The sequence below is a fragment of the Lemur catta genome, chromosome 10, assembly GCF_020740605.2.
Source record: "Lemur catta isolate mLemCat1 chromosome 10, mLemCat1.pri, whole genome shotgun sequence".
Taxonomy (NCBI): Eukaryota; Metazoa; Chordata; class Mammalia; order Primates; family Lemuridae; genus Lemur; species Lemur catta.
This window is the reverse complement of record NC_059137.1, coordinates 23,963,744-23,979,171: the sequence shown is the minus strand read 5'-3', so window position 1 is coordinate 23,979,171 and position 15,428 is coordinate 23,963,744.

The window sequence follows — 15,428 nt, the reverse complement described above, 5'->3', positions numbered from 1 at the left end:
TAACCTCTTAATTAACCTCTTAATTTTTATAATTGATGAAAGTATAAGCTTGACTAAAATAGCTGAAGTTATCATGGAAATACCATATAATAGGGGTAGTTGAACATGAATTGAAGATTATATAATGAATCCAGTTGCTGATGTAAATTGCACTTATGTACACCCATATTACCGAATGTAGGAGGGAGATACTCATTACATAGTAACTCAAATAAATAAAAGTAAAGGGAAATAACAGGTAGGAAAGATGAGTTATTGTTTCTGAGAAATAATCTATCCTGAAAAATGAGGAGTGTTGTACATTGTGTAGAGCAGGGGTCGCCAAGCTATGGTGAGTTGTATAATTATTTCGTTATATATTACAATGTAATAATGATAGAAATAAAGTGCACAATAAATGTAATGCCATTCCCCTCCTTCCCCCTCCCCCGGCCCTGGTCCATGGAAAAATTGTCTTCCATGAAAACAGTCCCTGGTGTCAAAAATGTTGGGGACTACTGGTGTAGAGCACTATGTTAATGTTTCTAATTCTTCCCTCCTGTCTGTATCCATGCTCTTTGCCATGTGATTTGGCAGTTCCTTCCACCACTGGAAGTAGATGGGTTTCCTGCTGCTTGACTTTGGGCTTGGCCATGTGACTGACTTTGGCCAATGGGATGTTAGCATACGTGATGCTTAAATTAAGGGCTTGAAATATACTTATGGGCTTAAGCTTGTACTTCCCATAAAAAGACTGCCCTGGTAGACTGCTCATCCCAGAAGAATCATAAAAATGTGAAGTTGAACCAAACTGCAAATAATATTGTTGTTTTAAGGCACTGAGTTTTTGGGTGGTTTGTTATGCGGCAGTATTGGGGCAAGAGCTGGTGGATACAAGGGCCTTTAATTCCATCCTCCTTTAATTCTATCCCCTGGAGGTGCTGTTCCAGGGGGACTGGGCTGCTGCTAGGAGGGGTTCTCATACTTCCTTACTTCCATGTAAGAAAACCTTTTGTACAAGAAACCCTTCCACACAAGAAATATCTTAATCTGGCCACTTATATCAGTACCTAAGAAACCTGCATATGTCTTTTCCTTGCAGCCTGCAAGAGCCTAACTCAGACAATGCCTCCCCTATCTATCATGAGGTCCTTGAGATGAGAATGTTCTAGATTGCTGTACTGGCCCAGAACCTGGTGGTGTATCTGGTATATTCACTCAACCATCTGTGAAACCAGATGTAACTCCTGTCAAAATTAGCAAATTTAATGAATCAATCTGCCCTAGGTCCTCTCTTGGAAGAGCTCTTTCTGTGCAAGAGACTATTATTAATATTTTATTTTTTGAGACACGGTCTTGCTCTGTTACCTGACCTAAGTGCAATGATGTCATCATAGCTCACTGCAACCTCAAACTCCTAGGCTCATACGAACTTTCTGCCTCAATCTCCTGAGTAGCTGGGACTAGAGGCGCATCCCACTGTGCCAGGCTAATTTTTAAAGTTTTTGTAGAGCCAGGGTCTCACTATGTTGCCCAGGCTGGTCTCCAACTCCTGGCCTCAAGCAATCCTTGTGTCTCAGCCTCCCAAAGTGCTAGGATTACAGGCATGAGCCACCGTACCTGGCTGAGACTATTATTAGTGCAGTTTATCTATCCACTAACCCACCCACTCGCTCATGGTGACAGGAAGACACTGTCAAACACTGGGATATAAAGGCAAATTAGACATGACTGATCCTTGTCTCTATAAAGATCACAGACTAATAGAAGAGACAAATAGACTATTACAAGGTGGTGAGATAAAATCAGAGGGGTTAAGGGTGAGATACTGAGGGAGCACAGACTAATCCAGTCTGGTGGGTCAGAGAAGACTTCAAGGATAAGATGACAGTTGAAATGAGTTTGACAGGCAAGAAGGAGTTGACCAGGTATAGAAGGGGGGAGAGCATCGTGGGAAGAAGGTGAGCAAGTGTGTACATTTAAGATCCATGCTGAAGGTGTAAGGGTGTGTGCGAAGGGTGAGAAGTGGCAGGAAATGAGGTGGAAACTCAGGCATGGCCAGGGGCACAGGGCGTTGTGTGCTACAGTCAGGAGTCTGGACTTGGTCCTGAGGGTGCTGGGGGGCATCGAAGATTTTAAGAAGGGGAGTAACATGTTCGGGTTTCATATTGCAAAGATCCCTCTGGCAACAATGACGTAGGAGAGGACAAGGACTCTTGTTAGGTACTTGTAGTAATAAAGGGGGACAGTGAACACTTGGCATGCTGGTGGGAACTAGAGAAGTGAAGGGAAGGGAGAGTTAAACCTGGCCACGGAAAGGCGGGAGAGAGAGATTTCTGCTTAAACACCTGAGCGCGTGTGACACCACTCACTGATGTTGGGAGCCTTGGGGGGTGAGCAGGGATGGAACATGAGTCTTCTTAGGCTCATGTGGATGGGAGGGGCCTGTGGGGTCTCCAAGTGTACGTCTGTACACCCAGGACTCAGGAGGGATACACATTTTGGTGCCATAGGTGTGTAGATGGCGGTTGAAGTCATGGGTTTAGTTTGTTATTTTGCCTGCCCAGAGCTGGTACTAGCAGAAGCTCTGAAGAGTCAATCCCCACAGGTTGGGAATGATTTTTGGAGCCCTGGAATTGCTAGATAGCATCTAAGAGCTCTCGTAGGAAATCTCAGGCCAGGCCCATCCTTGTTCACCTTTGTGTTGCCAGAACTCTCCGCAGGGCCTGAAAGTTAGTAGGTGCTCAGTAACGTTGGATGAATGAGTGACTGAGGTTCCCTGGTGCTTTGGGGGTCCCTCAGCCCTGGGAAACCAATTTCCCCAGGCCACAATACCTGGGGGGTGATTCTGTAGGTTCAAATTATGGATTCACCAAATTCATAATTCTTGTAATTATGTACTTCCAGAGATCCTTGGCCAGTCCTCCTACTGCATCATCCGAAGCACCCATTCAAGATAGTGATTTTCTCAAAAATTCATGTGAATTAAAATCAGCTGGGGAAAGGACTCCTGAAAATACACGTTCCCAGGCCCTATAGATCGGTATTGTGATTTAGTAGGTCTGCGTTGGACCCCAGGAATCTGCTTTTGAAACAAGCTCCCGAAGTGGTTCTGATGCCAGTGCAGTGTAAGCCATATTTTGGGAAAAGCCGCTTGTGCTGGGTACTCTCCCTTAACTGTCCAGATGTGCTCCCTTCTTTCATTCACTGCTCTGTGCCCAGGACAGCTGCTTTCTGTGGCCGGTACCAGCTGGGCTGCTTTGGTCTCTGCCTTCCACTGGGTCCACCAAGACAAGCCGACGGCAGAAGCTGGACAGGAGGAGAGAGAGGGTGGGCATGGAGTCTCCTGCCCCCTCCCTGCTGGCCCAGGCTTGGCAGTGGCTGTGTCCAGGACCCCTGTCAGGCAGCCCCTCCCTCCCAGCTGCAGCTCTGGCCAAGTGAGTCACCAGCTCCCTTCCTCCTGCCCCTCGGGCCGAGGCATGGCAGCAGCTCCCGCAGTGGCTGGCCTCTGGGTGCTTCACCGTCTTTATTTCCTTTAACCCTGCTCGCACCTCTCTAAATGATCCCTTCATTACACACTCTCCAATTACCTCTTTGAATGTTCCCTCTGCTTCCTGCCAAGACAGGAAAACAAAAACATTGACTGGAAAGAGTCAAGAATTCTGGGCTCAGTTCAGTTCAATTCAATTCAGCAAACATTTACGGAGCGAGGTCCTCTCAGCCAGGCTCTGTGCCAGGAGCTGGGGATCCACAAAAGGACTCAGACGTGGTACCCGCCTGCAGCCTGCAGAGAGTTCAGAGCCCGATGGGAGGCTAGATCGCCAGAATACAGGGTGATTTTGGGGTCCACTCAGGGTAACCTGAAAGTGCAGGGCTCCCACTCACTTTGCCAGGTGGCAGGCAACAGAGGCTGCCCTGACAAGGTGCGTAGAATTTGGCTGGCAGAGAAAGAATGAGGAAGAACAATTCGGGCAGAGGCAGGATATGAAGATGTGAATGACAATGCCTGGTGCGGCTGCACTGGAGGTGGAACATAGGTGGGGACTGTCATGCCCACCCGGCTGGGAGGCAGAGGGATACATCAGAGTCTTGAGCCATAAGATGTTCCCCTGGGACAGGTGCTAGTCAGGGTGCCCCCATCTCTAGATGATCTGTGTGGGGTGGGTGCCTCCAATCCTCTCCTAATTGCCATAATTTGGGCTTCTTTTCTTCCAAAGCGGGTCTAAATTCACCAGCCTACCAAGGCTCCCCTACCTCCCTCCAGAGGGGTGTCTGGGAGAAGAGGGATACTTGGAGTCATTACTGAGGGCCATGAGGTTAGGACAAAGGGAAGCTCTGGCTGGTTATGTGCCACAGACCTCCCATGCAGGACCCCTGATTCCACTATCTTCATTGACTTTAAAGGAAGATGAGTCTGGGAAACTCCTACTCATCCTTCAAAAGCCAGCTGAGATTTCACCTCCTCCAGGAAGACCTCCTAGAACCCTCTAGAACTAGTGCTCCTTCTCTTGGATTCACCATAGTCTCTAGTAATTTGTAAGGTCACCAGCCTGTCTAGCCTACTCGCCTGCTGGGTCCTCGAGTATCTGTCTCTTCCTCTCCAGGGCCCAGCACCAGGCCTAAGGCATCATAGGGCATCAGAAAATATTTATTGACCTAAATTAAAAGGAATTCTTGCTGCAATAGCAGAGGTAGTACAGGCGGACCCTGACTTATGATGGTTCAACTTACAATGTTTTGACTTTGATGGTGTGAAAGCGATACACAGTCAGCAGAATATCAATAAATTACATGAGATATTCAACATTTTATTATAAAATAAGCTTTGTGTTAGATGATTTTGTCCAACTGTGGGCTAATGTAAGTGTTCTGAGCATGTATAAAGTAGGCTAGGCTAAGCTCTGATGTTCGGTAGGTTAGGTGTATTCAATGCATTTTTGACTTAGGATGTTTTCAATTTATAATGGGTTTGTCCGGATGTAACCCCATCGTAAGTCAAGGAGCATCTGCAGTAATGGTAGTGATAGTATCAGCCCTGTTTGAGGAATGAGGAAACGGAGGCTCAGGGCAGAGAAGGGACTTGCTCAGGATCACATAGCCCATAAATGACAGAGCAGAGCTGGGACTCGAAACCAAACAGATTTGCTGACTGCGAGGGCTGGAGAAGGCACGGCTGGGCTCCTCCCTTGCACAGGCACAGCTGGGTGCTGACCAACACGGTTCAGCCAGGAGATGGAGATTAAGAGCACACGTTGTTGATGGAGCAATTGCTCCTTGCCAGGAACTGTTAAGAATACATTTGCATCAACTCACTTAACCCTGACAATCTTGGGAGGTCTGTGTGTGAACATAGCCCGATTTTGCAGATTAAGAAATGCGTCCAAGATCATACCAAGAACAAGAGGCAGAACTTAATTCAAACCTAGACTTATTCCAGAGTCCACGCTCTAAACCATTGCACTATCCCCAGAGAACTTGACACCAACTTCAGATTCAGGAAGAAAGTGAACACACAGCCCAATGTTCGATTGTACTGTATTTGTTATAAAGAGAAATCTGCTTATAAACAGAAATCTTCCTCTCCATCATGGCTCCCCCCCCCCAAGTATCATGAAAAGAAAGAGAGAAAAAAAGGAAAGAAAAGGATAAAAAGAAAAAAGAATAAAGCTTCTAGGAGCATCCTGAATTACCACGAATTGAGTTTTAGAAAATTGAGAGCATTATAGAATAAACTGCACGGACCTGGTACAAAATGCTCCCTCTACAGCCGTGTGACCCTGGGCACATCTCTTTCCCTGTCTGGGCTTCTTGTGTTTTCTCATCTCCTTTCTTTCAGAGCTTTCATCAAAGTGTTTCCTCTTAGGTTGCAAAGTATGGGGCAATTGCTGTCAAGCTCACAGTCTTTTCTTGCCCTCTAGTGTTCAGTTACGGCACTGTCAGAGGCCAGGTTTGTTAGGCTGAATGCACGTTAAGGTTCAGGGACAGTGAGCCATGAAGTGCGCCCAGAGAAGCACACAATGTCTTAGAGCCCAAGCCTGTCCTGTTCCATCCCATCAAAGACTTGGAAGTCCTGTTGATCCTGCCCACATAGTGTCAATTGTTTTCCTAAGTGCTTGCTGCTGAGTACACATGCACGCACACCCTCTACGCCCACACACAGTGCCGCCTGTTATTATAGTTGTCACATCGTGTGACGTGTCTGTCTCTGTAAGCACGAGGCCTGGCGTTACCTTTATATTCTCTCCCTGCCCCCTAGTAGAGTGTACGACACGTAGGCCCTGCACTCGAGTGTGTTGAGTGGATGGTGAACGGAGAGAAGAATGGAGGAGCGAACAAGAGAAGAGGAGCAATCCCGAGAAAGATTGGGGGTGAAAGAGGAGGAGCCAGTGGGGGAAGTTTTGAATTTGGAACTTCTGAACCTCAAGTTCAGCAAGGTTCCCAGCTGACCTCACAGCGCACTGGTGTCTTTTCAAGATTGGGGTGCAGATGGAGGTCGGTGACCAGAAGGGGGCAAGTGCAGGGTTTTGGGTGCTGTTCAGGGTGCTGGTGACACGGGTGTGCTCACCTTGTGAAAAGTGTTGAGCTGTGCACTTTTGTGCACTTAGGATCTGTGTACTTTCTCTGTGCGTGCTACACTCCAGTAAAAAGCTTACGCAAGTAGAATTTGAGAGGAGTCGTAGATCCTTATGCCTTGTTCCAGGGGTGGAGGCAGGTTGTTGAGTTTCTTTGAGTTTTCTCCATTTGCTGTCTTAGAGTCTAGCTTGGGGCACCCCGGTCTACAGAAATCCATCCCCTGCGGTCAGACCCTTCGGACTTTGTTTCAGTATTTGACACTTCGGGCCACTCTCTCTTTTGAGAAATACTTTTGTTCCTTGGCTTCCAGGGACAATGCCCTCAGTCTCCTTTTTAAGTGTCTCTTCTAAGAACTATTCCTTGAAGTTCCTGAGTGTTCTGTGCTAGGCCTGCCCCGTTTCTAAGCCTGCAAATTCTCCGTGGATGATCTCATCCCCTCTCATGGCCAGCCCTGTGCTAATGACTCACAGATAAGTATCTCGAGCCCATCCCTCTCTTCCCTGCTGTGGACCACTTATCCAACTGCCTCTTGGACATCTCTGCTTGAACATTTCAGCGGTAATACATCTCAGGATGAAATCCTTTACTTTCTCTCCTCACCCTTATCCAGAAATGTATTCCTCCTTCTGTGTTTCTTATTTCAGTGAATGCCCTCCTCCCATCTACCTGGGGGTTGGCCTTAATTTTTATGGTTGACTATGTTATTGTTTAACAAATACTTTCCCTTCCTGTTCCATCTTGGGGCAGAGTATACTTCTACACACCATTGGCTTTGGGCTTGTCCATAGATCTTGCTTTTAACCAAGGAATGACCATGTGGCAGTTCCTAATAGAGGCTCTGGTGGCCTCGTGCTAGAGGACATCTGTGTTTCTGCGTCTCCTGGAGCTCCAGCTGTCCACTGTGAGAAAAGCATGCCCCAATTGGCTGTTGCACCTTCAGCCCGGGTCCCTCCCTGAATGGGAGATACATGGGGCAGCCCTGAACTTGACCTATAGCCTGCTGAGCAAGGTTGAGTCCAGCTGACCCACAGACCCAAGGGCAGGAAATAGATGTTTGTTGTTATAAGCCATAAGACTTACTGCCCTCATCCATCCAGCTCTGTCAATTCCACCTCCCACATCTGTCCACATACATCTAGTTCTCCCATTTCCCACTGCTGCTGCCCTGGTCTAGGCTTTTATTACCTCTTGCTGGGACTCCTGCAAGTCTTTGTACTGGTTCCCTTACATGTGCTCTTGTCCCCTCTAATCCCTGCACTGCAGCAAAAGCAATCTCCCTGAAATCCAAATCTGTCCTGCTCCTTCTTGAGACTCTTCAAGAGCTTGTCATCACCCATGGAAAAATGTGCACATCCATGGCAGGTAAGGCCCTGGGGACACTGCTACATCTCCTGTGCCTCTCTCTGCTTCTCTCCCAGGTTCCGTGGAGCCTCTTTGAGTTTCTTACAAGCCCCATGCTCTTTCTTACCCAGAGCTCTTTGCTGTACGTTCCCCCCCTGCCCGCGACATGCCCCATTTCCTCTGCCCATCTTCACCTGGATCATGCCTCTTATCTTGATTCCCTTTGGGAAGTCTCCTGTGATTCCCACTGGTCTGAGCAAGATCTATTTTGTATTTGCTTCCATGGCATCCTGAGCTTTTCCTTCCAAAACACTTACCAAACTGTTCTGCAGTTCTAATTGGCTTGCCTTTCCCAATAGACCTGCATTTCCACAAAGGCAAGGACTATGTCTAGCTTGTTCCTCGTCACATCCCTGGTGCTTGACAAGGTGCCTGCGCCCCTCCTTTGAGCTCACAGACTATTCGTGGAATGGATGTTATGTGGAAGTAATACGAATGGGCTAAAGAATTCCAAGCTGGAAATGGAAACCACAGAAAGGGCTCAGAGAGCATCTAGTCTTATACTTTCCTTGTACAGATGAGGAAACTGAGGCTCAGAGAGGGCATGACTAGACCAAGGTCCTAAGAGCCTGTCAGTGGCAGAACTGGAATGAGAGAGTTATAATGGGGATTTTCTGCCCTTTATTTGCTATCTGATTTGTCTAAGGAATAAAGATGTCAGGGTCTTGTTACTCAAAGTGTGGTCTGTAGACCATCAGCATCAGCATCACTTGGGAGTTTGTTAAACTTTCAGGCCCTGCCCCAGACACACTGAATCAGAATCTTCATTTGCATAAGATCTTCTGGGGCTCTGTAGACACAACAAAGTCTGAGAACCACTGGGATCAATGACCAGGAGGACAGCTAGCCGGGCTTAAAAGTCATTCCAATCCCATTTAGGAAAGCAGCTGGTAAAGTAGAAAAGAAAACCTAGTCAATATCTTGTGGCATTTGGTGCATGTGTGGGCCCCTCACCTTCCAACATTTCAGGTAGTTTGGAAGTCCAGGGCTGGCCTGGTGGAGGACGATGGCTCAACTTCAGGCTGACTCAGTGAATGAAAGGGCCTTGGATAAAAGGAAACTCCCAGAAACACAGCAAGCTGAGCAAATGTGGTGCTGCAGATTTCTAACCTTGTAGCTATTAAATTAAAAAATATTTTTACAAAGGTATATTTATTTATACAAATAATTCCACCTACGCTGCTTGAGGTATACCTGCCAGTGGCACTGTAAACTGCTGCAGCCTGTTTGGAAAACAATACAACATGTAGCAGCAACTATAAAGTTATTTATCCCCTTGGACCAAGTAATGCCACTCACAGGAAGCCATGCTAAGGAGCTAATTCAACAGGAGTGAACAGCTGTATGCATGAAGGTGTTTATTATAACTAAAAGTGAAAAATACTAAATCCAAAGGGAGAGGTTGAGCAAATTATGATTTGATGTCTTCCTGAAGACCATTCAACATTAATTATAATGTAACTAATATGTCCCACTTCACCGGGTTGGGGTGCAGTGGTAGTTAAGAGCATAGTGTTTGGGTTTTTGGTTCTGATTCTACCATTTTCTGTGTTACTTTGGGCAAGTTTACTTAATTGCTCTATGCCTCAGTTTCCTCATCTATAAAATGAGGATAATAGCAATACCTACTTCATAGGATTCTTGTGAGGATTAAATGATTTAATGGAATTAACTTCCTTAAGTGCCTGGAATAGTGCTTCTCCATAAATTTATATCATTTTTTTAAACAGTCAAATGTAATGGCTTGCTATTCCCAAGCCACCTGATGGAAGAATGCTTTTCTTCCTTCCTCAGGGCATGATGTCCTCTGATAAGTCTAAGACCACAAGGGATAGTTGCCCAGTACTCCTTGAAGTCAGTCTGGTTTTCCAGACTCAAGGAGAGAAAACAAGAGCATGTTCTCAACTGGCCTGTACGTTCCATTCTTTATCTGTGGCTCTTGTTGCTGTTGTTGTGTTGCCATTAAAATAGGTGATCCAGGGACCCGCTGGAATTCTTCCTCTCCCAGAATTATGCCCAACTGTGGGACGTCCGCTTCATACAGGCCTGGACTCCCAGCTCTTTAGTGCACATACAAATGCATACACACATGTACATGCATGCACACATAGACACTTTCTGCATGTCTCTCCCCCAGGGTGCCCGAGTCCTTGTTGCTGAGCATGAATGAGATCCCTTCCTTCCTCTTCCAACCCCTTGGTCTGTTTGCATTGACTGCCCTAGCATGTCATTCCTTCCAGTGAGTAACCCACTTGTTCCCATGGTAATAACAGCTGCCATTAATTGAAAGCCTGAAGAGTGCCAGGTGATTTGCAGCCATGCCTTTATAAACACCCATCCTCAGAATGAAACTATGAGGTAGTTACTATTACTGTCTCACAGCTAGAGCCTCTGAAGTTTGGATCCACTACTTGTACATGAAAAATGTGAGATTTTAACCCAGGTTTGTCTAAACTCCAAAGCCCACACTCAGGATCACGACCCTAAACTGCCTGTGTAGGGATATAAACATGAAGTTTTTTTTTTTTTTTTTGAGACAGAGTCTGTTGCCCGGGCTAGAGTGAGTGCCGTGTCATCAGCCTAGCTCACAGCAACCTCAAACTCCTGGGCTTAAGCAATCCTTCTGCCTCAGCCTCCCGAGTAGCTGGGACTATGGGCGTGCGCCACCATGCCCGGCTAATTTTTTTCTATATATATTTTTAGCTGTCCAGATCATTTCTTTCTATTTTTAGTAGAGACAGGGGTCTCGGTCTTGCCCAGGCTGGTCTCAAACTCCTGACCTCAAGGGATCCTCCCACCTCGGCCTCCCAGAGTGCTAGGATTACAGGCGTGAGCTACCGCATCTGGCCCAACAAGAAGTTTATAATAACTGGTAACTTAAAAAGTAAAAGCAAAGTTGCGTTAACTTAATGAATGCAGTTGTGCAAATATATGTCTGCATGCGGACAAAGCCTTGAGACTGTTTGCTGTGTAAGATATAGTGTCATGTATGATTTTTCCTTTTAAGTAATTTCCTTCAGTGACAGCTGTTACATAGCTTTTACAATTTTAAAAAGCTACACTCCACCTTCAAAAATTAACTTCCTTTGAGCCCAATAGTTCTCAGCCTTGGTTGCACTTGAGGGGCCTTTAAAAGATACCCAATGCCTGAGCTCCATCATAGATGAACTAAATCAGAATCTCTAAGGGTGGAGTCCAGGCAGTGGTATTTTAAGAGAGTCTTCCCATTGATTTTAGTGTGCAACCAGGATTGAGAAATAACTTCATGGAGAAACTTGACCTTCTACTTTCCCTCTTCTGGAACACGTAGTTGACCTATATTCTGCAACCCCATGCTAATTAACTCAAGCTCTTCCCTCTGTGTCCAGCAAGGAGCTAGTGAGATGACTTTTTCCCCAGTCCTTTTTGCAAAAGCGCACGGGGAGAGCTTTTTAGGAGAGAGAAATGTTCTATAGCTTGATGGTGGTGGTTACACGATAGCATATTTTTGCCAAAACTCGTTAAACTGTATACTTAAAATTGGTGAATTTTGTTATATGTACATTATGCTTCATTAAGCTGGTTTTATTTTGTATTTATTTATTGTTTTCAAATTAAATTGCATCATTTTATTACTTACTAAATTTTTGAGAATCTGTAGGTACTAAGCACAATTCTTAAAAAGATATGGCCCCATTAATAAGAACATGGATTTCAAATAGCAAGTATAGTAATTAAAGTTGTAACAGCTGGGCAGGGTAACTCAGTTATTCTAGCACTTTGGGAGGCTGAGGAGGGAGGATTGCTTGAGACCAGGAGTTTGAGACCAGCCTGAACCTGTCCCTACAAAAAATAGAAAAATTAGCCTGGTGTAGTGGCATGCACCTATAGTCCCAGCTACTGGGGAGGCTGAGGCAGGAGGAGGATCGCTTGAGCCCAGGAGTTCGAGGTTGCAGTGAGCTACAATGATGCCACTGCTCTCTAGCCCAGGCAACAGAGTGAGACCCTGTCTCAAAAAAAAAAAAAAAAAAAAATTGTAACAATAAAATGTCACTTTAAATATAATCCTTGCCTTACTAATTAGATCTGATCCCAAATTTATTGAAATATTTTCCCATCACTAGAATTGCTAAAGATCTTATCACCTATGACACCTGTACATAATGCAGATTTAAAAGGCATTGTTTTAAATTAAAATATGCAGAATGTATCCTGAGGTGTTATTTTAAAAGTACTAATCACAACATACATTTGAAGCCTTCCATTTTAGTACATGTGGATTTGAACATTCATTTTATTATGCAATGATGGCATGAAATATTAAATCACACTTCTATAACCTAGTTTCAACAGACTAGAAAAAGACAGATCATATGGATTAACATTTTTAAATAGTAAAACTTAACATTTTTAACTTATTGACATTTTTGTAATGATCAAATTTCTAAAACCTCAGGGTTAATATTTAGTTTCAAAGTCTGTGCTCATAGGAAAACCAAACTTGTATTCAGTATGGGAGAGGAATTGAACAGCTTATCTAAGAAAACACTTGTTCTTTAATTAGCTTTCATCTTGCTTTGTGCTTTATTTTGTTTGCACTGCAGTTTTTCACTTAAATGAAGAAGAAGATAAGACGTATTCCGTCGGGTAAGAATGTAAGAATGATCATCTCTCCCTTATTCTAAAAAGCAACGGTCCTCTCCTCCCTGTCAAAGAGAGTCCAGGTGAACAGACACCCCCACCCCCACTCGAGCCAGGATGCCTCTTGGCCTGAGCCCCACCTTCGGTGCCGGAGGTTGACACTGGCCCACCCTGGGCCAACTCTCCTCCCTCGAGTACCGCCTACCCCTGCCTTCAGCCCGCAAGTGGGACTTGTGCCCTCCTACCCTGCGCTGAGCCCGCGCTGGACCCACCCCACCTCTGGCCCACAGGCGCACTTAAGCTGGTTTTTAAAATGTTACAAATATTGAAAAAGGAGGAAATAAAACCAATTTATAGATTGTATGTTTGAATAAAAAGAAAATTTGATGTAATCTATAAAGTATTAAGTGAATTTAGCAAAGGAGCTGAATGCAAGGTCAAGATACAAAACTCATTTGTGCTACATGCTAGCAACAGACAACTAGAAAATAAAAATTTAAAAATATCATTTACAATAACAAAAGGCACAAAATATTTAGTAATAAATCTAATGAAAGATTTCAAAGACCAGTACAGTACACTGACAACCATAAAACATTGCTGAGAGAAAATAAAGAAGAATAAAGTAAGTTGAGAGATAAACCATGCTCATGAATTGGAAGACACACTATGGATATGATAGTAATTTCCTGTAAATTGATCTACAGTTTTAATGCAACTCAGTAAAAATCCCAGGAGTTTTTTAAGTGGAATTGGCAAGTTTTTTCTAAAATTTGTATGGAAGCAAAGGACCTAGAAGAGTCAAGGCAATAGAAGAAGATGAACAGAGCTGAGGACTGCCAATGTCAGACAAAAACTTACTATAAAGCTACAGCAATCAAGACAGTATGGTACATGGATAAACAAATAGACCAATGAAATAGAATAGAGAGTCCAGCAACAGTCCCACCCATATATGGTCATTTGATTTATGACAAATGTTCTACGCAAGTTAATGGAGAAAGTATCAACTTTTCAGCCAATAGTGCGGGGTCAATTGGATGTCCATTAAAAAAGAAACAAAGAAAAGAAACCAGATCTTTTATACTGTACACAAAAATTCATAATGGATTATAGATAGAAAAGTGATAGAATAATAAAGATTCTAAAGGGAAACTTAGCATGATAGGCTCATGATCTTGGGATAAGCAAAGATTTTAAAATAGTACACAAAAAAGTATGAACTGTAAGATAAAAGGTAAGTTGGACTTCATTAAAATGAATAACTTCTTATAATTAGGTAGAAGGAATAAGTTCTAGTATTGGGTAGGACATTAAGGAAATTACAATTAACAGTACTGTATATTTCAAAATAGCCAGAAGAATTATAATGTTCCCAACACGAAGAAAAGATGAATATTTGAAGTGATGGATATCCCAATCACCCTCATTTGATTACAACATATTGTATACAGGTATCAAAATATCATATATGCCCCCAAAATATGTACAACTATTATATATTGATAGAAATAAATAAATAAACAAAATGAATGACTTCTGTTCCTCAAAGGACACAGTTAAGGGCGTGAAAAGGCAAGCCACAGACTGATAAGGAATAGTAACAGTACACATATATCCGACAAAGGACTCGCAATCAGCATGGATAAAGAACTCTTACAAATCAATAAGAAAAAGGCATATAATCCAATTAAGAAACAGGCTAAAAACTGTAAAGATTACTTCACAGAGGAAAACATCCAAACAGTCAATAAGTACATGAAAAGGTGCTCAACATCATTCATTAGGCTTATGCAAATTAATGCCACATGGTATCTCCCCATTGCTTGTAATTAAAAGCACCATAATATCTAGTGTTGGCAAGGACATAGAGCAACTGGGATTCTCATGCATTGATAGTGGGCACAGCCATTTTGGAAAACGGACAGTATTTCCTAAAGTTAAACGTAAGTAAATCTTATGTCCAAACAGCGCCACTCGGTACACACCCAAGACAAATGAGTTCAAAAGTTCATCAAAAAACATGTATATAAACATTCTTAGCAGCATAATTTATAAGATAAACTGTGATATAGTCACCAATGGAATTCTGCATATCAACGTAAAAGGAAAAACCACAGCTACACACAATAAGGACGATGAATCTCAAAGACAAAAATTTGAGTGAAAGAAGCTGAATACAAAAGAGCACATAATCTCTGATTCTATTTATGAGAGGTTCAAAAACAGGCAAAACAAATCAATGGTGAGGAAGGGCAGAATAGTGGCTGTCTTTGGAGGTTATTGACTGGGAAAGGAGTTCTCTGAAGGGCTGGATATACTCTTTTTTGATCTGGCTGGTCCTTTCAATGGTATATACAGTGTAAACATTCACTGCGCTGTGCTCTTAATATTGGTGCACTTTATATATGTTATGCCTAAACACATTCAAATCTATGCATGTGTATGTTTATAATAGTCTTTTCTCCTTTTCCTTCTTTTTTTTCTCTTCCTCCTCCTCCTTCCTTGTGTGTTTCTCTAAAGTCTGTCTGAGAGTATTAGTTATACACATTCTAACCTCTTTTGTTTGGTTAATTCTACTTCCTTGTGTATTAATTCTCTTTTTTGACAGTGGCGTTATCCTCTGGTGTTGGCTTTCCTCAAATATTTGGCAATTCTTGGCTGCCTACTCTTCTTTGACTTTAGAAATCTCTGTTAGGCTTATGAGGATTGTAGATATGGTCCAAGTAACTTACCCACCACTGCGGGGAGATAGGCTGTGTGCTAGTAGCTGTCCTTTGGCATGGTGCTTCCTCGTCCGCCACCTCTTGAGTTTTCTAGGCATCTGGGGGCCTCGGTATCTCTACTCAGCGCTT